Here is a 26,146-nt window from a genome sequence, read left to right as displayed (position 1 = left end):
TTTTCATTAATTTAAAGCGCACGCGAGGGTGTTTTTCAAAATATTAATTCAATTACCTTCAGCAATTTTCTATAGGTTATATCACACCATAAATTTTTCATTGAATATAAAAAAAATGAGTTCAACAAAATTAAAGTTTATTAGAGAAGTAGTTTCAGAGAAAATGTTTCTGTTGCAGTTTGCAGTTTTGAGATGAAAAGAAAGCTAGCAAAAGAAACATGCATCAAAAGTTGACAAGTAGCATTAAAATCTTTTAAAAAATCATAAAAAATATTTCCATTGCAAGTAGAACAAAACTAAATTTTTTTAGAACCATGATTGATAAATAAAAGTTACTTGGACATCTTAATTTATGAAACAAGAGAAATTTTTTTTCCAGAATTATGTTACTCCACATTCGACAGCTCATCTTACACCCTAACTTCCCTGTCCAAAAATTAAGGGCCACAAATTGTCCTGCGTAAATTGAAAAGATAACAAAAAGCATAAGCAAAGTTTTACTAAGCATTTCAAATCACAAAATGAAATAAAAATTTATTAATATGTTCGCAAAACTTTTAATTAAAATAACGAATATGTGCATGGTGCAAAAAAAAACATGTGAGTAACATAGAAGAGGTGGCATAAGTTTTTACTGCGTTTTTATAAGACTTGATTATTTATTTCTATAAGATATACACTGAACAAGTTTAATGAATTAAAAATCATTAAACTTAAATATTGCTTTTTCTTTCCCTCACAATGCATGCATGCGATTTACTATTTAATAGGTAAAGACAAGCTAACTTACAGGTTTGTATAAATTTTCTTTTTGTGTAAATTTCCAGTTTTCTATGAGCGATTTGTTCTTTTGTTTATTAGATCAAGGTTGGTAGCCAAATCTTTCACCAAAAAATAAGCACTTTTTAAATACTTTGTAAGTACTAGAAATCTTTTTTAAGAGCTAAAAATATTTACAAAATGCAAACTAGTTATCAAAGACTTTTCATGATCATGATAAAATAACTAGTTTCTGACAAAGAACTCTTTTCTTGATTATATTAGCCATTAAAAAATAATCGAGAGATTTTTCGGTTTCGATTTCAGAGGGTGGTAAATGAAAGCTTGAAAGTGAGAATATCTTGCAAATTGCAGCAGAGTTCCACATGAGAGTGCAAGAATCTCACCAAATCCAGTTCAGTAAACGTACGCGCGGACCCGTAAGCATTTCATCAAACATGTAAAATGATAGGCGCTTTCATACGCTACAGACCGACGGATAGCGGAAATGCATTATGTTTGAATGAACTGTGAAAACGTTGAATAGAACAATGTGAAAACCACGCTTTTGCATAATACGTGGTGAAAATCGACATGGTCAAGAAAAAAATCTTATTTTCGAAAAGGGAAAATTAAGCATTTTTTAAAAACACCCAATACAAAAGCAGCACCTGTCAGGGCTTTTGGAAAACGAAAATTAAAAATTTACACCTTAAAGCACTTTTTAAAAACCACGTAGATTAGAAATTCGCTTGTTATGACAGTAACTTATGTCTGTATGATGATCGAGGAAAATTTTTAGAGTGATCACGATTTTCTTCCATGGGCTAAAGTTGCTGCTCCCTAATGGTGTTCCGCGGATCCTTATGGTTCCGTAGAAGATTTAAAGGGGTACCGAGACTTTGAACTTTATAACATTTTTGAAACCTATAATTATATTTCGGTACATTAATCATTATTTACTTAAACATTATTTACATCATCATTATCATTATTACAATGATTATTTACTTAATATTTCGGATGTCTTTACTGAATTATTTAAAGTAAATTGACAAAAGAAAAGGCACATACTCATGAAAAAATAAATACAAACAACTTATTGATGGACTTACACTAATTTGCATTAGTATGTCCCATTGCGATCTTCAAATCAAAACTAAAGTCTGTAATAAAGAAATGTGCTTTCCTAACAACTAAGTCCTCATCTGGACCTTGCGCCTCTAAACCCTACATTCAATTCAATTCAATTCCCTAACAACTAATTTCAACTTAAGTTCCTTTTAGTTTTCATTTCAACGACCTATTTCATTCATTTTTAGACTGAAAACAAATCTATGCCTAGATTAGCTTCAGCTTGCTAATTCAACTGTCGGATTACAAACCTAATTTAAGATACGAAAAAATTTTATTCCTACTATTAAATATTTCGAAATTGAAATCGCACTTTATTGGTTAATAAATGTATAATTGTCTTTTAGTAGTTTTTCATAATTAGCAGTCTTTCATGTTAGTAATTTTTAATAATTAGTTTGTACATTCACCTAATGAACTTAATTTATGAAATCGGGGTTCCACAGATAGAAGTTTGATTATTAAGGGTTCCACAAACGGAAAAAAAAATTGTGAACTGCTAGGATAACGTATAATTTCAAATGTTACTTTCAAATAAAAACTTTTAATTAACCAAAATAATCAATTTATTAGTTACAGTTGGATACAGGATGTTTTGGGTCGTAACCTTTTTGGCGCTTGCAATAACAAAAATTTTTTCACAGGCTGACAATCGCTCACTAGATGTTAATGTTCTGAGAAAAATTAAAACACGTGGTTGTTTGGTCGGTAAATGGGCTAAGACATATTTTTATTCATATTTAACAAATAGTTTTGTTGTTTCAAAATAAGGAGGTTAGATAATAATAACAGCAGCCCTGTACTTGATCCTTAAGGAGCCTACCAGTTGACAGCTGCGGCCAGAAATTTTATTTGAAGAGAAAAATTATAAGGAAGTTAAACTCAAACCTTTCTTTCTAGATCATAAATATGTTAAAGCTTGTTTTAGACAGAACTTTTTGTCGTGTGGTCTAACGATTTCTCACATTGCGCCTACGTTTGTGGTTTTGGGTTTTCTTGGTCAGTGAAAATGTGTTTTGAATCTAACCCTTTTTTTAATGTGGGTAAAATTTTTGTTGGATTTAAAATATTTTCGAGATCTGACGAAATACGCAAAGAGTGAAATTAGCATTAATGACCTTATAATTTTGAAGAAAACTTTCATAAAAAGTTTTTATTGTTTTAATAAAAATTTTTTAAAAATTAAGTGTACATGGCATGTAGAGTGCGAAAAATTAAAAAGAGTCCACTCTTAATGATTTTGATCTAATCATCGATTTTCATGTGCTAAAACCAGAGTGCGTAGCCAAATTCAACAAAAAATAAGCACCTTTTAAGTGCTCAAAAAATATTTGTGAGCACTTTAAAAAATATCATAATTAGGATATGAGCACTAATAAAAATTTTCTCTTCCTATTGTTGGAAGTTCCTCTTATATGCATTAACAAAATGCAAAATAATTTTCAAGAACTTCATGTGATCATGATTAAATAGTTAGTTTCTAACAAAGAACTCTTTTCTTGATTACATTTGCCACCATAAAAAAAACTAATTCCCAATTTTAAGCATATTTAATATTGAGCGACCCATTATATTTCTTAAATCAGTACTAATTACTTTATTTAATAAGGTAAAGAAATTTATTAAAAATTATAATTAATTTAACTATTATTTATAAAGGTTCACAAGTGTATTTTTTAGATTTAAATATAAGTTATTTATAAAAGCATATTCAACAAAACATTGACAAGATTATGTTATTGATTATATTGAATTTATAGAGATAAGTAAAGAATTAAGCAAATTAAGAAAATTTAAATAAATTGGTATTACAAATGTAGATTAGAGTATGACCCCTAATAATTTTTATTAAAATTTGTTACTTGGTTTAAGCACTTCTCTCATGTAATGATTAAAAAATAATAATTTTGAAATGTAAATAAACGAGTTTTGAAACAAAACATTTTTGTCAGGAGTAAATTCATAATATTTAACAAACACTAATTCATAATATTTAACAAACTTGAGATGGTTGAATTTTTTTATCTCAATTGTTTTTAAATCAAATAATGAAGAAATGAATTTAGAGTTTTTTGGAATAACATAAGATTTTCTGCTGCATTTAAAATAGTGAAAGCCAACTTCATACTTTTTTAATTGATTGATTTGTTGATTGAATGTAGGGTTTAATGGCACAAAGTCTAAATAAGGACATGCTGCGGAAAACAATCCATACTTTTTTAAATCTTGCCTTTAAGCAGGGGTCTGTCCAGACATTTTGTAAAAGGTCCGTTTTTCGTGAAATTGTGAAAAAATTACTCACATTCTTTCAACCAGGGTCCGCTTTTATGAATTTGTGCAAATAGGGTCCGGTTATTGCAAATAACTTTTTCAAGGAGTTTTTAAATTTTTAATAGATACAAGATTATGCTCGGCACTGTAAAATTATAATAAAAAAATTTTAAATTTTCAAAAATAAACAGCAATTGCTGCTTCTAAATTAGAGATGCAACATGCAAATATTTGGTATTTAGCCCTTGCTGCTGAACGCAGAATATTCATTTCGGCCTAATAATGGAAGAATCGTCTGCCGAAGACAAAACTTAATTCGTTTACATCCATCTTTCTCGTTTTCTGCCCTGGGAAGGGTTTATTCGATTAACAAAATAATAATGAAGATAAACAAATTTGTGAAGGGTCCGATTAAAAAAAAATCATTTTGTGAAGTGTCCGTTTTTAAGTTAAAATATTTTGTGAAAGGTCCGTTTTTATAAAAAGATATTTTGTGAAGGGTCCGTTAACGGACCCAAGTTTCTTCTAAACAGACCCCTGCTTTAAGTATTATTGAGTTTTTTCATAAAACAAATTAAGAGCACTGAAAATTTTTAAAAGTATTAATACAACAACAAAAAATAATAAAAAAATTAATTAAATGCAAGAATTGTTTTTTAAATGTGGTAAATTATAGGTGGATGGTCCCTCAGATAAAAATATTGTAACTAAAAATCTCAATCAATTTTTATCTTTATTAAATTAAGGAATAAATACAAGACGGGAATTTAGAGGCAATAAAGTTTTGTAATTCTTGATTACTCTGGGGATAACCATCAAAATACGTAATTAGTGAATGATCTCCATGTCAGAGTCAAGGATTATGGTACTGATCTCTACATAATGAGCGCGAGAAGGCCATTTAGCTTGCCAGTGAGGAAGACGACAGCACTTCATCAACGATGAAATTAACAAGAGAAAAAAAAATTTCCTTTGCTATTGGGAGAAAAAATGGCTATGTTTATTTAATCCCAGTGATCAGTAAAAATGAGAGAAGTTTTCGATTCAATTTCAGAGGTCGGAAAATGAACCCTGAAAATTCTGAAATTGAGAATAAAGGCCGCTATACATGAGAGTACGCGAATCCTTCCCATCGAATTCAGCTCAGCATACGCATATGCGGACAAGCAAATATTTTATCAAACGTGTAAAATGATTGGCAGACTGACGGTAAGTCGAAATGGATCGTAGTCGAACGAATTGCGTAAACGTTAAATGTTATATTATAACTATACAACAGTCGTTTAACAGCCTACCCAATTTTGCTTTTACGACTACTAATGTTCAACTCAGTAGCCTTATAATTTTAAGCCCAATCCAGAAGACAAAGAAACTTCTGGATCAGTATCCCTAGGGGTATGATTTGTTATGGGAACATGGAGGTCTTTGTGACCCGGCAGATTTAACGTATAGCAGTAACCATTTACTATACCGGGAGTACCAGGCTATCCTGGCCAGTGTAAACATCGGGAAAGCCTGGTCTGTAGGGTGCTGGCCCGATGTCCAAGAGGTCGCGGATTCAATCCTCGCCAGCTGAAGAATGAATTAATGAAAATGGTAGTATATGGTGATTGATGCACGTTAAATATGTCGAGTCTTAAAGTCCTCCATGTTCCTATAACGAATCCATACCTACAGGGGTACCGATCCAGGAGTTCACTTGTCTTCTGGATTGGGTTCAAAATTACAAGGCTACGGCTGTTCAACGATGGGTTCAAAATAAAATAAAATGAGAAAATCACGAGTCGTGATTTCTCAGGAGACAGAGCGTTCGTTTTCCAATAATGCGAACCCAGGCGATATGAATTCCGCATCCAGCTTGCACCAGTCACAGTGCTGACGTTAAATATCCTCAGCGGCACACGGATCATGGGTTAGAGTCCCCTTGCCGTCAGGCTAACCGTGGGAGGTACTCGCTGTCTTCCTCTCCGTGCAACGCAACTGCGGGTTAGCTCAAAGCCTCCGAGATAGGGTGTTCCAGCCGAAATATTGTTTCTACTCTCTTATTGTGATGTCACTCTCTGGGGGGTTAGATTTTAAGTAGACGAAGGTCGAAAAGAAAGACAGCGGACTGAGGTAGCCATTTAAACCGATTGGAAATGACCTATTTGAAAAGTGAAATCTTTGAAAAGCAAACCTTTTGAGAAGTAAGTTCACTTTATCTCATTTAAATGTTTCTTCTAATGTATTAGATATATTGTGTTGTTTAAATCAAATTTAATGTTTAAATTAAAAGCTTATTGATTATAATCACACCCTGTAACAATGAGTAACTTATCGAAAAAAATTATTCTTTGTTACGTAGGGTAAACCAACCAGTGAAGGAACATTTCATATGTATTGATTAAAAATAAGAATTTGAAAGTTTTTCTTTAGATTGATTGGTAACGATAGCTTACTGCCAAACAGTAATCATCTAGCAATGTTTCGGATTACCTGGTCAAATAGACTTCTCTGGAAAAAGTTTTGAATTTATAATTATCTCTGCAACACCTTCTTTCTTTGAAAAAACTATAAGGAGAGTGTTTGTATTTATATGTTTGAAGTGGAATTAATTGCATGTAATAGTTTTATTTTTCTCACTGTGAAAAAGAGAATTCAAAATATAGTTATTGAAGTTACGTTTTATTTTTTTAAGCATCATAGCATAATAAAGTACTGAGATAAGGGGGTGTTTATTCACTGGATCACCAAACGATGAAAAACCAGTGAAGGAACAAGTGCTCCTTTATTGTTTTTTTTTTCTAAGTTAATGAAAATAAATAATAAACTTTAATTTTCTTGTACCTTTAGTGATGTTCCGCATTAAAAGTATGTTAAAAATACAAAAAACAACTTCTAACCAGTGAGGGAACAGGCATGTTCCTTTACTGGGCATAGATTTCCCAGTGAACGAACAGTATGTGTTAATATGTTGACACTTTAATTTTCAATTCATGATTACGAAAAAAAGTTAACATTTTCCAAGTATTTATATGTTATAATTTCAAGAATAGGCTTGTTTTTAAATATTTGTATGGCTTATAAATTCATAAAGAGCATTAAAAAATAGCCAAAATTAAGTGTTCCTTTACTGGGTGTTCAGTCACTGGTAAGAGCTGTTCTTTCACTTGGTCTTCTTACTACTTGTTATTTGAACCTCCAAAACTTTAAAACAATATTATGTAAGCTCTCTACATTTCCGTTCACATAATTTGCAATTAGTAACAAATATGTTGACACTGTCATTTAACTAAAATTACGAATTTTGAAATTAATAAGAATTTTTAAAAGGCAAGCGAAGCTTAAATGTTCCTTCACTGGTTTGTTTACCCTTCTAGATTTTATTCTAAATAAATTGTTCATTCCTTTTTCAAGTTATTAAAATGCTAACTCCATCTCTTTATTTTGTATAAAAGTTACTGATATGATTTATTAGATAGATATTTTATAGATTTCATAGTAATTGAGATTAGTTAAATTACTTTAGATTACATTAAATCTATTTTTTAGCTTTACATCGTATAGATATTGGATTATTCGATGTTATATTGCATTTTTCTCTTATTTGATGTAAAAAAACTGTAATTCTTATTTGTACAACATTTTCCATATTGTATAATTTATTGTTTGTAATATATTAAGTACAAACAAAATTTACAGTACATTTCTGTTAAATATCTTATTTATCAACATATCAATGACAAATAGTTATGTTAATAAAAAATAGTTCTGCTTTGAAACATAATGTGAACATGAGATTTTATGTCATACTTTTTAACTAATCTTGCATGTAATATTGAAGATCAAGCAATAATATTTATTCATTTACATATAAGCTAAAATAATTTTTTATAAATTTTCTTATTCTTCTAATTCTAGTCTTGAATAATTAGTTTTCAGATTTAAATTTTGAGAAGATACCTTCCATTGAGAAGATATCATTTTTATACTTTCCTTTAAGACTTAATATGCGTTTTTAAAATTATAGCATCTTTATTTTGGTTTGCAGTTTTAGTATTAAGTTGATTCTTTTATAATTATTTGACATTTAACATAGTAATGAATAAATATGAATAATATTTACATAAGTACCTCTCAATTGATTTATATAAATTATATGTATAAAATATTAAATGCTTGAATTTTTAATTTAAATTTTCATTAGTGACTAATTGTTATAGTTTCTTGTTTAATTCAAATTTTTAAAAATTCTTTGCAGCTTTAATTCGATTAAGTACATTAAGCAAAGATGAAGTCATATTTTATTATTAAGTATCTTTTATTATATAGTTTTATTTGTTACCAGGTATGTAATATAGTAGGCAATGCTTGATCCATAAATATTTACTTAGGTCTGGTACCTATAAATTTAATTTTTTACACATGCATATAAAAACAATTGTTTTTATATATTTTTGTTTTCAGTTTTGAATTATTAGTATAATTTTTCTAGTTTTAAATTCTTGAAACACAGACTACTCATATATACAAAATTTTAATATATGTTCTTAAAATTATACTGTAGTTTTAGTTCAGATTTTCCATTTGGTTTGGTTTGAAACATTATATAAACATGAGGTATTATTTAATTTTTAAGTATTTTCTATTGAGTATTTTCTTATTACGTAACTTCTAAAATAAAAAGCAAGTATTTATCAATGTGCATAAAAGTGTTTTAAACATCAAACCAATTGCTGTTTAATTATTTCTTAATAAGTCTATTTCCAGTTTTCAAAAATTAATAAATTTTCTGATTTTACTAACTTAAAACCTAATTTTATCTACATTTAAAATTTTAAGCAGCTTTATTTTTATTTGCATATTAGTTTTGGTTTGAAGCATTTTGTAAACATAAATCTTATATTACTGTTTTGCTTTTCTTTTAATTACCTGACATTTTTTAATAACATTAAAAAACAATAAAGTAACTGTTTCTAGTACTTCAAATAATTTAAATACACAATAAAGCAAAACTAGAAATACATATAGTTTTAATTTTGTTTTACCAGCAAATATTTTTGAAATTTATATATACATTTTATGAAGACTAACACATATGATTGTACTATAAATGACAGTGAAAACAATAAAATAATTTTTTAAAGAAAATAATAAAAAAATTTCAATAGATTAAACATAGCATATTATTTTATGATGTGCTATGACTTTATATATTTTTGCTAAATTTTTAAATATAGGTTTAATATTACTTTGCATCTTTAGTTTATTTCAAAACATTATGCGCATGAAGCTGTACACTTTTTTTAAACTTAGTCAACTTGTAAAATTTTTTTCTTCAATTATTTTATGTCTTACATGCTATCAAGTGATATTATCTACTACACTAATATGCATAGGTGTAATTGTCTGTGTAAAAAATTAACAGACAGTAAGCCGTAATTTCAATTAAATAGCAGTAATTCTGTTATTGTTGTTTTTACAATAAATAAGTAAAAAATCTTTAAAATTTATTTTTTTACTTGTAATAAACAAATCTCACTAAGAAAAGATATCACTGACTATAAAAGCTATTACTGGAACTAGTTTTGCTCATAATTTTACATGAAATAAGTATGAAAAGCAATAAGATATTTTTTCACCATTTTAGTTACAGAAAGTGACTATTTTAAAACAAATTATGTAGCTATTTTGCCATGATATTTTGAATCTGTTTCATATACTTTTTTTTTATTTCTTACTTTCAAGCGTTAGCTTGACCCATATGTTATGAATTTGTTAAAACTCTTTATAAATATATTGAATTATAATTTGAGATTATAATGATGAGATTTAATTTATAATTTTGGATGCCTTTTCAATTAGAAGTATATAAAATTGAGTTTTTTTATTATTTTTTATTTGTTTCGTAAATTCATATCAAATTAGATATTTATTTTTTCGTAAATTAATGGAACGTGCTATATGTATTTCTTTTGCAGATGCCACGGTCATGCTGTGTACCGGAGTACCGTTCTAGTTACGAAGGAGAAACATATACAAATATCACTAGTTTCCCAAAAGATTTAGAATGAAGGAATCAATGGAGGAAACTCTCTTTTCGAAAAGACTTTCAAGTTACTGATTCTACAATTATCTGTTTTAAGTACTTTGAAGAACGCTTTATTGAAAGAGAACATAAAGCAGTAAGAGCAGATGGTTCGATACTTGTTGTACCTCGAAAGAGCACAGACTTAACTTCTGATGCATTCCCCTCTATTTTTCCCAAATTTACCTCATCATTACATAACTAAGGAATTAAGGCCCCCAAAAAGAAAAGCACCAGAAGAAAGAATTATTGCTCTTGAAAAAAAGAGGGGAAGAAGAATTTAAGCAATGGTCTGTTGATGACAAAATTTAAGATTATGAAGATTTTATATAAAACTTTGAAAAGAAGCTGCCAGACCAGTGGATTGTCATTCATAAAAAAGATAATATTTTCATTTTTATTTATGAGTATTGCATTTTTTAATATAGGTAGTACAAAAATCTTTATTTTTGTACAGTTTATCAGCATTATTGTGAATAAAAACTTTTCCAATCGTTAGTATCTTTGTATGGATTTAATTTTAAAAATACTTACTTCACATGGTTTATAGTTTGAGCAGAAAAAGATTAGATCCATCAAAATGTCCTCCACAAGGGCAAATTTCTCCCAATACTCGATCCAGGAGTTCCCTTGTCTCATGGATTTGGCTCAAAATTACAAGACTACGTAGTTGAACATTAGTAGTCGTAAATCCATAAAAATTGGGTCGGCTGTTCAACAACGGTTATTAAAATAAAATAAAAGAAGAAAACCACGCATTTTCGCATAATTCGTAATGAAAATCTACATGCTTAAGATAAAATATCTCATTTTGGAAACTTAAGAAATTTTCAGAAACACCCTATAAAAAAAGCACCTTTAAGGGCGTTTAAAAAAACGAAAATCAAAAATAAGCACTTTATAACAATGCTACGCACTCTGTTTAAAATCGTAAAAGTCAGAAAGGAGCCGAAACAAAAATCGTTCGTAATTTTTGCAACAAAATATTTAACGTTAAAAATCTCACTAATTTTTCACAGTTCCAATTTTTTTAGAAAAAGTGCCGAATACAAAAGTGACATAAAAAGAATAACGTTCCTTAGGAACGATTTATAAAAAACGCTGATAAAAAGAAAAGTTAATAAATAAAGTAAGAAAGAAACAGAAAAAAAAATTTGAAAATAACAATTTCCTGCGTTACTGATTATCTGTCTTATGTTACAGGAAAAAAATTGAAAGTAAAAATGCTGTGTTACAATGCTGCGCTATAATTAAAACATAAAAAAAAAAAACAAAAGCAGGATAAAGAAAAGGTTCTCAATTCTTAAACAAAAAGTGTTGAAAAGACGACTAAATTATATCTGAATATAATTTTTAAAAAATCAGCAATACAATGCCCATAGTTCTATATAAATTAATCTAGTTTGAATCCTTGAAATTTCGCTTTTCCATTTGCATCTCAGAAATTAAATGAACAAATTTTAGAAATTAAAAATATATGTAAAAAGTATTTCCAATGGTGTATAAAAAACACACAATTTTAGAGTATTCTTTGTTAAATCTATTCTAATCATCCTCCCCTCTCGCCCCCCCCCCCAAAAAAAAAACTTTACCGAATGTAGAGTAATGGCCCAATATTCGTTTAATCTCTAATTTGATAGCATACTTAAGTTTCCACGTTCTTCAATGAATAAAAAGAAATAAGGAGTCAGTAACTATGCATCACTGTCATAAATTACTGAATCAGTACATCTACTTATCTCACGTAAAAAAACAAAACAAATTGTTTGTACAAGTGAATTAGCGAAGGCCGGTCAGAGTTCGTAGCCAAATCTCTCAACAAAAAATAAGCACCTTTTAAGTACTTTTTAAGCACTATATACATTAACAAAAGGCAAAATAATTTTCAAAAATTTTACATGATTAGGATAAAATAACTAGTTTTCTGACAAAGAACTCTTTTCTTGATTATATAAGGCATTATGATCACGAAATTTTCCAGTTCAATATCAGAGGGTGGAAAATGAAGTCTGAAATTGAGAATATCTTGCAAAATGCAACAGTGTTGCACATGAGAGTGCAAGAATCTCACCAAACCCAGATGAGTAGGGGGACATGCGGTTTCGCAAGTATTTCATCAAACATGTAAAATGATTGACGCTTTCTCAAGGTATGGACGACTGTAAGCGGAAATGGATTGTGGTTGAAGGAATTGTGAAAACGCTGAATAGAACAATGTGAAAAGCACGCTTTTGATATACGTCGTGAAAATCGACATGGTAAAGGAAAAAAATCTCATTTTTGAAAGGGGAAAAATTAAGCACTTTTAAAATACACCCAATGTAAAAGCACTTTTCCGGGCTTTTAAGAAACGAAAATCGAAAATAAGCATATTTAAGCTTTTTTTGAAAAAGCTAAGAACCATGCTGGTAAGATCCCCAAAGAATGAAAGTTGAGGATATACAAGAATCTAGTAAGTGTTAAAGTTATGTTTGAGGGTATTTTTTTTTCGGGAGAAATTTTGAAAATATAGTCAAAACAAGAAAATCGGTACTTACCGTACTAAAAATGAAGTGCATTTTTCACAAAGTTCAGTCCCCCAACCCTTATCAGTAAATTCAGATAGTATTCTCAAGAAGTCTCACACATAAATAAAGGGCAGGTACATCAAAGCACACTCCAGTTCACTAGAAAAGAGGAAATTAAAGAATAAATATCAATATAAAAACAGATATGAAAAATCAGAGAAATTAAATAACACAGTCAATACTCAATATCGTAGTTTGAGCAGAAATGATTGTTATAATGTAAGAATACTGTCATAGCCAAAAAAATATTTGGGGGGGGGGGATATATTTATCGACCATGTCAGCCTTCATTTTTGAAAAGGAACATGTCTTATATACTAGTGAATTGTAAATGTAATTTTGTAGCGGTAGACACACTACAGTACTCCCCACAGAATTATAGCTGTGACAGAATTCGATGAACGGATAACACTGGTTGATTCATTACTGTTTTGTGAGAAGTCGGGAGAGCTGTATTAAGATCACCCCACTTTTGAGTGCTGATAATGAGAGTTGTATTAAGTTCACGATAGTGGTCGCTCCTGTGTTGCCTTCAGCAGTAGAGTGAATACGTTGTGTGTGATCGAGACTGAGTAGCAACAGCTCGAGGTGGATATTGTAACAGTCACAAGTAGCAAGTCAACTGTGGACCATCCATCGAAGTAGGCGTGTTCAAATTGAAGTGGGAGTTTCTTGTCCAAGCAGGCATGTTCACATCACGTCCGAGTCCTCAATGTGGAGACATATTCATCGATCATGTCAACCTTCATCTGTGAACAGGTACCCCAGCGTAGAATCAAGTTAACATGTCTTATTTACAAGTGAGTTTTAATTGTAATTTTGTAGTGGTATACACACTACACTTCCCTTTTATCTTATGTTTTAGAAGCAGAAATATTTAGTACTAAGGCAACTTTTATATTCATTAATATATCATAAAAGTGACAGTTAAAATAATACTTATGTATGCTCTATAATACCTTAATATGCTCTGCCAGGGATGCTATTATAGATAATTGACGTACACCGAGTTAACTGAAAAGGCCAGATGTTTTAACCTAAAAAGAAACCACTCAATTGGTCTGACATAGCACAAAAAGAGTGAATAAAATGTCTATGTGAATAATATAAGCAATAATAACGTGAATAATATAAGAAAAGTATTATTGATAAATTTATTGCATCCTTTAAAAACAGTCATAAGCATTACATCGTAATTCCTGATTCGATAACCTTCGAAAGCAATAAATTGTTCTCCGGGTCAAATGACCGGTTCTGGACGAAATAAGGTACACGACAAGTATTATTCGAAACAAACAAAATATATAAAGATAATAAACGAATATTGTAACTGTGTATAATTGTTAGAAAAAGTCATGAAGTCAAATGTGCAAAAACGATGGGTGCATTTTCGATGCTCTTAAACGGTCATTTGACCGATTATGGTAGGTTAAGTGTTAAATCACGTCCTGAATATATACTGCGATGTGTTTTCTTGTTAATCGTATGTATATAAACCGCGATCCATTATTTTAAATCAAGTGAATGCAATTTTAAAATTCGTTTTAACTAGAAAGGAAAAAAGGTGAAATATGGAAGTTTTTTTCAGTCAATAGAAAAAGCAGAACTTTCTAAGAAAAAACGGATTTTTTCTTTTAGTGTCAAACCCCGCTATAGTGAACGTTCAAGGGACCGAAATTTGAAATATGGAAGTTATTCCAGTCAATAGAAAAAGCGGAGCTTTCTAAGAAAAAACGGATTTTTTCTTTTAGTGTCAAACCCCGCTATAGTGAACGTTCAAGGGACCGAAATTTGAAATATGGAAGTTTTTCCAGTCAATAGAAAAAGCGGAGCTTTCTAAGAAAAAACGGATTTTTTCTTTTAGTGTCAAACCCCGCTATAGTGAACGTTCAAGGGACCGAAATTTGAAATATGGAAGTTTTTCCAGTCAATAGAAAAATCGGAGCTTTCTAAGAAAAAACGGATTTTTTCTTTTAGTGTCAAACCCCGCTATAGTGAACGTTCAAGGGACCGAAATTTGAAATATGGAAGTTTTTCCAGTCAATAGAAAAATCGGAGCTTTCTAAGAAAAAACGGATTTTTTCTTTTACAGTCAAACCCCGCTATAGTGAACGTTCAAGGGACCGAAATTTGAAATATGGAAGTTTTTCCAGTCAATAGAAAAATCGGAGCTTTCTAAGAAAAAACGGATTTTTTCTTTTAGTGTCAAACCCCGCTATAGTGAACGTTCAAGGGACCGAAATTTGAAATATGGAAGTTTTTCCAGTCAATAGAAAAATCGGAGCTTTCTAAGAAAAAACGGATTTTTTCTTTTACAGTCAAACCCCGCTATAGTGAACGTTCAAGGGACCGAAATTTGAAATATGGAAGTTTTTCCAGTCAATAGAAAAATCGGAGCTTTCTAAGAAAAAACGGATTTTTTTCTTTTAGTGTCAAACCCCGCTATAGTGAACGTTCAAGGGACCGAAATTTGAAATATGGAAGTTTTTCCAGTCAATAGAAAAATCGGAGCTTTCTAAGAAAAAACGGATTTTTTCTTTTAGTGTCAAACCCCGCTATAGTGAACGTTCAAGGGACCGAAATTTGAAATATGGAACTTTTTCCAGTCAATAGAAAAATCGGAGCTTTCTAAGAAAAAACGGTTTTCTTTTAGTGTCAAACCCCGCTATAGTGAACGTTCAAGGGACCGAAATTTGAAATATGGAACTTTTTCCAGTCAATAGAAAAATCGGAGCTTTCTAAGAAAAAACGGATTTTTTCTTTTACAGTCAAACCCCGCTATAGTGAACGTTCAAGGGACCGAAATTTGAAATATGGAAGTTTTTCCAGTCAATAGAAAAATCGGAGCTTTCTAAGAAAAAACGGATTTTTTCTTTTAGTGTCAAACCCCGCTATAGTGAACGTTCAAGGGACCGAAATTTGAAATATGGAAGTTTTTCCAGTCAATAGAAAAATCGGAGCTTTCTAAGAAAAAACGGATTTTTTCTTTTACAGTCAAACCCCGCTATAGTGAACGTTCAAGGGACCGAAATTTGAAATATGGAAGTTTTTCCAGTCAATAGAAAAATCGGAGCTTTCTAAGAAAAAACGGATTTTTTCTTTTAGTGTCAAACCCCGCTATAGTGAACGTTCAAGGGACCGAAATTTGAAATATGGAAGTTTTTCCAGTCAATAGAAAAATCGGAGCTTTCTAAGAAAAAACGGATTTTTTCTTTTAGTGTCAAACCCCGCTATAGTGAACGTTCAAGGGACCGAAATTTGAAATATGGAACTTTTTCCAGTCAATAGAAAAATCGGAGCTTTCTAAGAAAAAACGGATTTTTTCTTTTAGTGTCAAACCCCGCTATAGTGAACGTTCAAGGGACCGAAATTTGAAATATGGAACTTTTTCCAGTCAATAGAAAAATCGGAGCTTTCTAAGAAAAAACGGATTTTTTCTTTTACAGTCAAACCCCGCTATAGTGAACGTTCAAGGGACCGAAATTTGAAATATGGAAGTTTTTCCAGTCAATAGAAAAATCGGAGCTTTCTAAGAAAAAACGGATTTTTTCTTTTAGTGTCAAACCCCGCTATAGTGAACGTTCAAGGGACCGAAATTTGAAATATGGAAGTTTTTCCAGTCAATAGAAAAAGCGGAGCTTTCTAAGAAAAAACGGATTTTTTCTTTTAGTGTCAAACCCCGCTATAGTGAACGTTCAAGGGACCGAAATTTGAAATATGGAAGTTTTTCCAGTCAATAGAAAAATCGGAGCTTTCTAAGAAAAAACGGATTTTTTCTTTTAGTGTCAAACCCCGCTATAGTGAACGTTCAAGGGACCGAAATTTGAAATATGGAAGTTTTTCCAGTCAATAGAAAAATCGGAGCTTTCTAAGAAAAAACGGATTTTTTCTTTTACAGTCAAACCCCGCTATAGTGAACGTTCAAGGGACCGAAATTTGAAATATGGAAGTTTTTCCAGTCAATAGAAAAATCGGAGCTTTCTAAGAAAAAACGGATTTTTTCTTTTAGTGTCAAACCCCGCTATAGTGAACGTTCAAGGGACCGAAATTTGAAATATGGAAGTTTTTCCAGTCAATAGAAAAATCGGAGCTTTCTAAGAAAAAACGGATTTTTTCTTTTACAGTCAAACCCCGCTATAGTGAACGTTCAAGGGACCGAAATTTGAAATATGGAAGTTTTTCCAGTCAATAGAAAAATCGGAGCTTTCTAAGAAAAAACGGATTTTTTCTTTTAGTGTCAAACCCCGCTATAGTGAACGTTCAAGGGACCGAAATTTGAAATATGGAAGTTTTTCCAGTCAATAGAAAAATCGGAGCTTTCTAAGAAAAAACGGATTTTTTCTTTTAGTGTCAAACCCCGCTATAGTGAACGTTCAAGGGACCGAAATTTGAAATATGGAACTTTTTCCAGTCAATAGAAAAATCGGAGCTTTCTAAGAAAAAACGGATTTTTTCTTTTACAGTCAAACCCCGCTATAGTGAACGTTCAAGGGACCGAAATTTGAAATATGGAAGTTTTTCCAGTCAATAGAAAAATCGGAGCTTTCTAAGAAAAAACGGATTTTTTCTTTTAGTGTCAAACCCCGCTATAGTGAACGTTCAAGGGACCGAAATTTGAAATATGGAAGTTTTTCCAGTCAATAGAAAAATCGGAGCTTTCTAAGAAAAAACGGATTTTTTCTTTTACAGTCAAACCCCGCTATAGTGAACGTTCAAGGGACCGAAATTTGAAATATGGAAGTTTTTCCAGTCAATAGAAAAATCGGAGCTTTCTAAGAAAAAACGGATTTTTTCTTTTAGTGTCAAACCCCGCTATAGTGAACGTTCAAGGGACCGAAATTTGAAATATGGAAGTTTTTCCAGTCAATAGAAAAATCGGAGCTTTCTAAGAAAAAACGGATTTTTTCTTTTACAGTCAAACCCCGCTATAGTGAACGTTCAAGGGACCGAAATTTGAAATATGGAAGTTTTTCCAGTCAATAGAAAAATCGGAGCTTTCTAAGAAAAAACGGATTTTTTCTTTTAGTGTCAAACCCCGCTATAGTGAACGTTCAAGGGACCGAAATTTGAAATATGGAAGTTTTTCCAGTCAATAGAAAAATCGGAGCTTTCTAAGAAAAAACGGATTTTTTCTTTTAGCGTCAAACCCCGCTATAGTGAACGTTCAAGGGACCGAAATTTGAAATATGGAACTTTTTCCAGTCAATAGAAAAATCGGAGCTTTCTAAGAAAAAACGGATTTTTTCTTTTAGTGTCAAACCCCGCTATAGTGAACGTTCAAGGGACCGAAATTTGAAATATGGAACTTTTTCCAGTCAATAGAAAAATCGGAGCTTTCTAAGAAAAAACGGATTTTTTCTTTTACAGTCAAACCCCGCTATAGTGAACGTTCAAGGGACCGAAATTTGAAATATGGAAGTTTTTCCAGTCAATAGAAAAATCGGAGCTTTCTAAGAAAAAACGGATTTTTTCTTTTAGTGTCAAACCCCGCTATAGTGAACGTTCAAGGGACCGAAATTTGAAATATGGAAGTTTTTCCAGTCAATAGAAAAATCGGAGCTTTCTAAGAAAAAACGGATTTTTTCTTTTACAGTCAAACCCCGCTATAGTGAACGTTCAAGGGACCGAAATTTGAAATATGGAAGTTTTTCCAGTCAATAGAAAAATCGGAGCTTTCTAAGAAAAAACGGATTTTTTCTTTTAGTGTCAAACCCCGCTATAGTGAACGTTCAAGGGACCGAAATTTGAAATATGGAAGTTTTTCCAGTCAATAGAAAAATCGGAGCTTTCTAAGAAAAAACGGATTTTTTCTTTTAGTGTCAAACCCCGCTATAGTGAACGTTCAAGGGACCGAAATTTGAAATATGGAACTTTTTCCAGTCAATAGAAAAATCGGAGCTTTCTAAGAAAAAACGGATTTTTTCTTTTAGTGTCAAACCCCGCTATAGTGAACGTTCAAGGGACCGAAATTTGAAATATGGAACTTTTTCCAGTCAATAGAAAAATCGGAGCTTTCTAAGAAAAAACGGATTTTTTCTTTTACAGTCAAACCCCGCTATAGTGAACGTTCAAGGGACCGAAATTTGAAATATGGAAGTTTTTCCAGTCAATAGAAAAATCGGAGCTTTCTAAGAAAAAACGGATTTTTTCTTTTAGTGTCAAACCCCGCTATAGTGAACGTTCAAGGGACCGAAATTTGAAATATGGAAGTTTTTCCAGTCAATAGAAAAAGCGGAGCTTTCTAAGAAAAAACGGATTTTTTCTTTTAGTGTCAAACCCCGCTATAGTGAACGTTCAAGGGACCGAAATTTGAAATATGGAAGTTTTTCCAGTCAATAGAAAAATCGGAGCTTTCTAAGAAAAAACGGATTTTTTCTTTTAGTGTCAAACCCCGCTATAGTGAACGTTCAAGGGACCGAAATTTGAAATATGGAAGTTTTTCCAGTCAATAGAAAAATCGGAGCTTTCTAAGAAAAAACGGATTTTTTCTTTTACAGTCAAACCCCGCTATAGTGAACGTTCAAGGGACCGAAATTTGAAATATGGAAGTTTTTCCAGTCAATAGAAAAATCGGAGCTTTCTAAGAAAAAACGGATTTTTTCTTTTAGTGTCAAACCCCGCTATAGTGAACGTTCAAGGGACCGAAATTTGAAATATGGAAGTTTTTCCAGTCAATAGAAAAATCGGAGCTTTCTAAGAAAAAACGGATTTTTTCTTTTACAGTCAAACCCCGCTATAGTGAACGTTCAAGGGACCGAAATTTGAAATATGGAAGTTTTTCCAGTCAATAGAAAAATCGGAGCTTTCTAAGAAAAAACGGATTTTTTCTTTTAGTGTCAAACCCCGCTATAGTGAACGTTCAAGGGACCGAAATTTGAAATATGGAAGTTTTTCCAGTCAATAGAAAAATCGGAGCTTTCTAAGAAAAAACGGATTTTTTCTTTTAGTGTCAAACCCCGCTATAGTGAACGTTCAAGGGACCGAAATTTGAAATATGGAAGTTTTTCCAGTCAATAGAAAAATCGGAGCTTTCTAAGAAAAAACGGATTTTTTCTTTTACAGTCAAACCCCGCTATAGTGAACGTTCAAGGGACCGAAATTTGAAATATGGAAGTTTTTCCAGTCAATAGAAAAATCGGAGCTTTCTAAGAAAAAACGGATTTTTTCTTTTAGTGTCAAACCCCGCTATAGTGAACGTTCAAGGGACCGAAATTTGAAATATGGAAGTTTTTCCAGTCAATAGAAAAATCGGAGCTTTCTAAGAAAAAACGGATTTTTTCTTTTAGTGTCAAACCCCGCTATAGTGAACGTTCAAGGGACCGAAATTTGAAATATGGAACTTTTTCCAGTCAATAGAAAAATCGGAGCTTTCTAAGAAAAAACGGATTTTTTCTTTTAGTGTCAAACCCCGCTATAGTGAACGTTCAAGGGACCGAAATTTGAAATATGGAACTTTTTCCAGTCAATAGAAAAATCGGAGCTTTCTAAGAAAAAACGGATTTTTTCTTTTACAGTCAAACCCCGCTATAGTGAACGTTCAAGGGACCGAAATTTGAAATATGGAAGTTTTTCCAGTCAATAGAAAAATCGGAGCTTTCTAAGAAAAAACGGATTTTTTCTTTTAGTGTCAAACCCCGCTATAGTGAACGTTCAAGGGACCGAAATTTGAAATATGGAAGTTTTTCCAGTCAATAGAAAAATCGGAGCTTTCTAAGAAAAAACGGATTTTTTCTTTTACAGTCAAACCCCGCTATAGTGAACGTTCAAGGGACCGAAATTTGAAATATGGAAGTTTTTCCAGTCAATAGAAAAATCGGAGCTTTCTAAGAAAAAACGGATTTTTTCTTTTAGTGTCAAACCCCGCTATAGTGAACGTTCAAGGGACCGAAATTTGAAATATGGAAGTTTTTCCAGTCAATAGAAAAATCGGAGCTTTCTAAGAAAAAACGGATTTTTTCTTTTAGTGTCAAACCCCGCTATAGTGAACGTTCAAGGGACCGAAATTTGAAATATGGAACTTTTTCCAGTCAATAGAAAAATCGGAGCTTTCTAAGAAAAAACGGATTTTTTCTTTTAGTGTCAAACCCCGCTATAGTGAACGTTCAAGGGACCGAAATTTGAAATATGGAACTTTTTCCAGTCAATAGAAAAATCGGAGCTTTCTAAGAAAAAACGGATTTTTTCTTTTACAGTCAAACCCCGCTATAGTGAACGTTCAAGGGACCGAAATTTGAAATATGGAAGTTTTTCCAGTCAATAGAAAAATCGGAGCTTTCTAAGAAAAAACGGATTTTTTCTTTTAGTGTCAAACCCCGCTATAGTGAACGTTCAAGGGACCGAAATTTGAAATATGGAAGTTTTTCCAGTCAATAGAAAAAGCGGAGCTTTCTAAGAAAAAACGGATTTTTTCTTTTAGTGTCAAACCCCGCTATAGTGAACGTTCAAGGGACCGAAATTTGAAATATGGAAGTTTTTCCAGTCAATAGAAAAATCGGAGCTTTCTAAGAAAAAACGGATTTTTTCTTTTAGTGTCAAACCCCGCTATAGTGAACGTTCAAGGGACCGAAATTTGAAATATGGAAGTTTTTCCAGTCAATAGAAAAATCGGAGCTTTCTAAGAAAAAACGGATTTTTTCTTTTACAGTCAAACCCCGCTATAGTGAACGTTCAAGGGACCGAAATTTGAAATATGGAAGTTTTTCCAGTCAATAGAAAAATCGGAGCTTTCTAAGAAAAAACGGATTTTTTCTTTTAGTGTCAAACCCCGCTATAGTGAACGTTCAAGGGACCGAAATTTGAAATATGGAAGTTTTTCCAGTCAATAGAAAAATCGGAGCTTTCTAAGAAAAAACGGATTTTTTCTTTTAGTGTCAAACCCCGCTATAGTGAACGTTCAAGGGACCGAAATTTGAAATATGGAAGTTTTTCCAGTCAATAGAAAAATCGGAGCTTTCTAAGAAAAAACGGATTTTTTCTTTTAGTGTCAAACCCCGCTATAGTGAACGTTCAAGGGACCGAAATTTGAAATATGGAACTTTTTCCAGTCAATAGAAAAATCGGAGCTTTCTAAGAAAAAACGGATTTTTTCTTTTACAGTCAAACCCCGCTATAGTGAACGTTCAAGGGACCGAAATTTGAAATATGGAAGTTTTTCCAGTCAATAGAAAAATCGGAGCTTTCTAAGAAAAAACGGATTTTTTCTTTTAGTGTCAAACCCCGCTATAGTGAACGTTCAAGGGACCGAAATTTGAAATATGGAAGTTTTTCCAGTCAATAGAAAAATCGGAGCTTTCTAAGAAAAAACGGATTTTTTCTTTTACAGTCAAACCCCGCTATAGTGAACGTTCAAGGGACCGAAATTTGAAATATGGAAGTTTTTCCAGTCAATAGAAAAATCGGAGCTTTCTAAGAAAAAACGGATTTTTTCTTTTACAGTCAAACCCCGCTATAGTGAACGTTCAAGGGACCGAAATTTCGGTTCACTTTAACGGGGAGTTCACTATATCCGTACTGCAAACTATTTTAACTAATTTTTCCGAACTACTTCCTTGTATTACGCATTGTTTAATCAAATGACCAATAAAAAGAAATGCAAATATAATTTTAAAAAAAACAATATGTATTAACAAAAAATGCGTTAACTTTTATTTTTTATTACTCTTCATTTTGCGCACAAAAAAAAATTTAGGGATGGCCTTTATTTAAGGACGGGTAACTGAGATAGAAGAGGTAAACAAGATGCTTTATGGCTACATTCCACTCAGCAGATGGCTTTGAAAATCGGTTTATGTATTTTATGTAAAATTTCAAAATTATCAAAAAATGAAGAAAAAATCAGTCGAAGACAGAAAAAAGTTCATAATTTCCAATTTCCTCTCTTTTTTTTTGGTTCACTATATCCTCAAAAAATAATATATGTTCATAGCAAGGCAAGGGAGTGAACATTTCGTTCACTATATTCAGGAGTTCACTATAAATTATGTTTACTATAGGGGGTTTGATTGTATTAATTTTTTTTTTAAAAAAGCGGAAAAAAACTAATTATAACGGTAGTCTAACTAAATAACATTGGATGCAAATAAAATAAAATATAAATAGGATACCTTGATTTTACTGTAACTTTTTTCTAATGTATTCTAGGGTTGTAGGTGCACAATAAGCTGTCAACAAAGGACGAGCAGCTGGGAAGGGAAACTAAATAAAAAGCTTAAAAAATACAAATTACATAGTTAAGAAATATACAAATATGAAACAGAGTTTTCAATTACAATTATTGAAATAAATTTAACCTTTCTTCCAGCAATTTTACATTCCAGCTCATATTCTTCAAAGTTTTAAAACTTCTGATGAGTATACTTCCAAAGCTTCATTTAACTGATTTACCTATATGTGAAAATAAATGATTAATTAAAAAATAATTTAAATTTAACTGATGTAAATTAAAGGGAATACTACAGTCATTTGTATAATAACACTTAACTTAGTAATAATTAATAGCTTTTAGTTTGCGAATTTGGTTGATAAACTAAACAGCTGGGGAAAAAATTCAATCTAAATGGTTCCTGAGGGTGACTATCCTAATTAACTAGTTCAGACATTTCAAGTTACGAACTCAGACAAGATACAAAAGCGTACTTTTTCTGAATAGCCATATATTACTAAACACAGGGTGCGTAGACAAATCTTTCAACAAAAAATAAGCACCTTTTAAGCACTATATCCAGTAACAAAATAAATTTTTAAAGACTTTACACGATCATAATAAAATAACTAGTTTTTGACAAAGAACTCTTTTTCTTGACTATATTAGCCATTATAAAATGATCAAGAAACTTTTAGGTTCGATATCAGAGGGCGGAAAATGAAGCATGGAATTGAGAATATCTTGCAAAATTCAGCAGAGCTTCAAATGAGAGTGCAAGAATCTCACCGAACCCAGCTCATTCGACGCACATGCGGACTCGCAAGTATTTTATCAAACATGTAAAAGGATTGACGCTTTTACACGCCATGGACCAATGGTACGCCGAAATGTAATGTGGTTAAATGAATTGTGAAAACGCTGAATAGAACAATGTGGAAAGCACGCATACGTGGTTAAAATCGACATGGTAAAGAAAAAAAAATCTCATTTTCGAAAAGGGAAAATTAAACACTTTTTAAAAACATCCAATAAAAAAAACACCTGTAAGGTCGTTTAAAAAAAGAATAACGAAAATAATCACCTTTAAGCACTTTTAAAAACGATACACACCATGTAACATATTTCTAAATAAACATATATTATATAAGCTTATATATAATAAATATTTGTCAACAAATATTATTTCCATTAAAGCATTGAGCCGGAACAAAATATCCCATTGGAACTTGTCCGTCACTGCAATATGACTTTCTCTTTATCATTTCTAGTTAGCAACTCAAGAATATTTTGAAGAATAGAAGCAACTCAAGAATATTTTGAAGTTGAACATCACCAATGTAACCACTTAGATTATGGTAATTCGTTATAGGACGTCATTTTATGGTTCCTCAATTTTATTCCACCAATTCTCAGCTTTCTATCTCGATCAAGTTCGCATATCTTTCTTATTTTTTATTGATTCATTAATTCAACTATATTTAAAACAAAGTATTAAATGTTTTACTTAAATAATATTTTTATAATGTAATGTAAATTAGAAAATAATATTTAATTTTTTTTGTCAAAGATGTTAAATAAACAATATTTAATTGGACAAAAAAGTTAATCACACTTATGATAATTTTTGTAATAATTTAGTAAATAAAGTGTTTAGTACAGGCAAAGTTAGATACAAACACGGCATGCAGCAAGAAATTCGCTATTACGACAAATTTTCAGGTTACTAACAAAATTTTGTCATTGAAGATCTAAAAAACATTTACAGGGGTCTGTCCAAACATTTTATGAAAGGTTCGTTTTTGTAAAATTGTGAAAAAATCACACGTAATTTGTGAATATAAAAAAAACCTTAAATCACATTCTTTCAACCAGGATCCTGCTTTTATGAATTTGTGCAAATAGGGTCCCGTTTTTGCGAAAAACTTTTTCAAGGAGTTTTTAAATTGTAAATAGATACAAAATTATGCTCAGCACTGTAAAACTATAATTAAAAAAAATTTTCAAAAGTAAACAGCAATTGCTGCTTCTAAATTAGAGATGCAACATACAAATATTTGGTATTTAGTCTATACTGCTGAACGCAGAATATTCATTTCGGACGAATATAGGAAGAGGCGTCTGCGGAAGACAAAACTTAATTTGCTTACATCCATCTTTATTTTTTTCCCCTTGGGAAGAGTTTATTCGATTAACAAAACAATAACGAAGATAAACAAATTTTTGAAAGGTCAGATTAAAAGAAAAATCATTTTGTAAGGGGTCCGTTAGCGGACCCAAATTTCTTCTAAGCAGACACTTGATTTATATAAAAATTTAAAAATTTCAATCTTACCACTGTAGAAATTTGTAAGCCCAACAAACAATTTCGGCTCTACCTTCATCGATTAAAAGGAAACGGCTAAAACTAACTTTCGTCCAACATTCTTCTTATTTGTCTTCGAACATCATCGGCAAAAAAATTTCATTTAGTGTACTAATCCATTAAAATTATGGCCAAAACAAATTTTAGCAACCTTTCCCCTTCTAAAAACCACAATTGTAAATGAATTTGTTGGCAAACCAACCAAAAATGAGTGTACAAAACAATTTTTAGCTTTCTCTTTGCCTAGTAAGTAGTAAAATGTTTCATCTTGTAGGAAATCGTAGTTCCACTTTGGTTTGATAAAATTTATTGTCTAAAGTTCTTTTTGTCTTTCAGATTTTGCACATTTGCTCTTGCCACGGAATTTGAATAGTTATAGACGAGGACTGTTCAGAATTTTTTTTGTGTCTCAAGTTCACGGAGTTTATTCAAACTCTCTTTAGCTCGTGTTGAAAACTACAAATTTGAAGTGTGCCTTCAAACGTTAAATTTTTTTAGAAAATATTTAGAGCTGGTAGCTTAGCAAAAATTAGCATCAATTCTCCTACCAATACAAAAAAAAGTCTTAACTTTTTATACCCGGAAACACAGAATTCTACTTCCAAATGTTAGCTCATTGTAGTAATTCGTGACTCAACAAAAAAATAGATCGAATTTTAGTGTCCTACGTCAGCACTACTTATAACCTTCTTCCCCCATTGCTAGAAAAAATAAACAAACCACAAAGCCCTTTTCTTTTTATTTGAACAACCCGAAAATTTCTGAATAGGTAATTAAAATTCTTACCAGAACTATCATGCAGAGGAAAATACTTTTCCTCTTTTTCATGTCAAGACACGTCC

The 26,146-nt window shown here is 31.4% G+C and overlaps 1 protein-coding gene across 2 annotated transcripts in view; it reads right to left on the bottom strand.

Annotated features, from left to right (window-relative positions):
• The window catches only part of LOC147812654 (disco-interacting protein 2 homolog A-like), an 86,497-nt gene extending 60,351 nt beyond the window's left edge, over nucleotides 1-26,146 (bottom strand). Inside the window, exons 1-4 of one of the 2 annotated variants that reach the window (XM_087161978.1) lie at nucleotides 26,091-26,146; nucleotides 23,088-23,181; nucleotides 22,902-23,004; nucleotides 12,769-12,897 (exon numbers count right to left, since the gene is read on the bottom strand). The gene's annotated coding sequence lies outside the window, so the exon portion shown is untranslated. Of the gene's footprint in view, nucleotides 1-12,768; nucleotides 12,898-13,757; nucleotides 13,838-22,901; nucleotides 23,005-23,087; nucleotides 23,182-26,090 lie in introns of those variants that run through there. The other variant, XM_087161980.1, reaches the window with a different exon arrangement.

The sequence above is a fragment of the Parasteatoda tepidariorum genome, chromosome 4 (genome assembly GCF_982258835.1).
Source record: "Parasteatoda tepidariorum strain Cologne lab strain chromosome 4, Ptep-v5.0, whole genome shotgun sequence".
Taxonomy (NCBI): domain Eukaryota; kingdom Metazoa; phylum Arthropoda; class Arachnida; order Araneae; family Theridiidae; genus Parasteatoda; species Parasteatoda tepidariorum.
The sequence above is the reverse complement of the archived record's forward strand: the minus strand, read 5'-3'. Positions and strand labels throughout refer to the sequence as shown.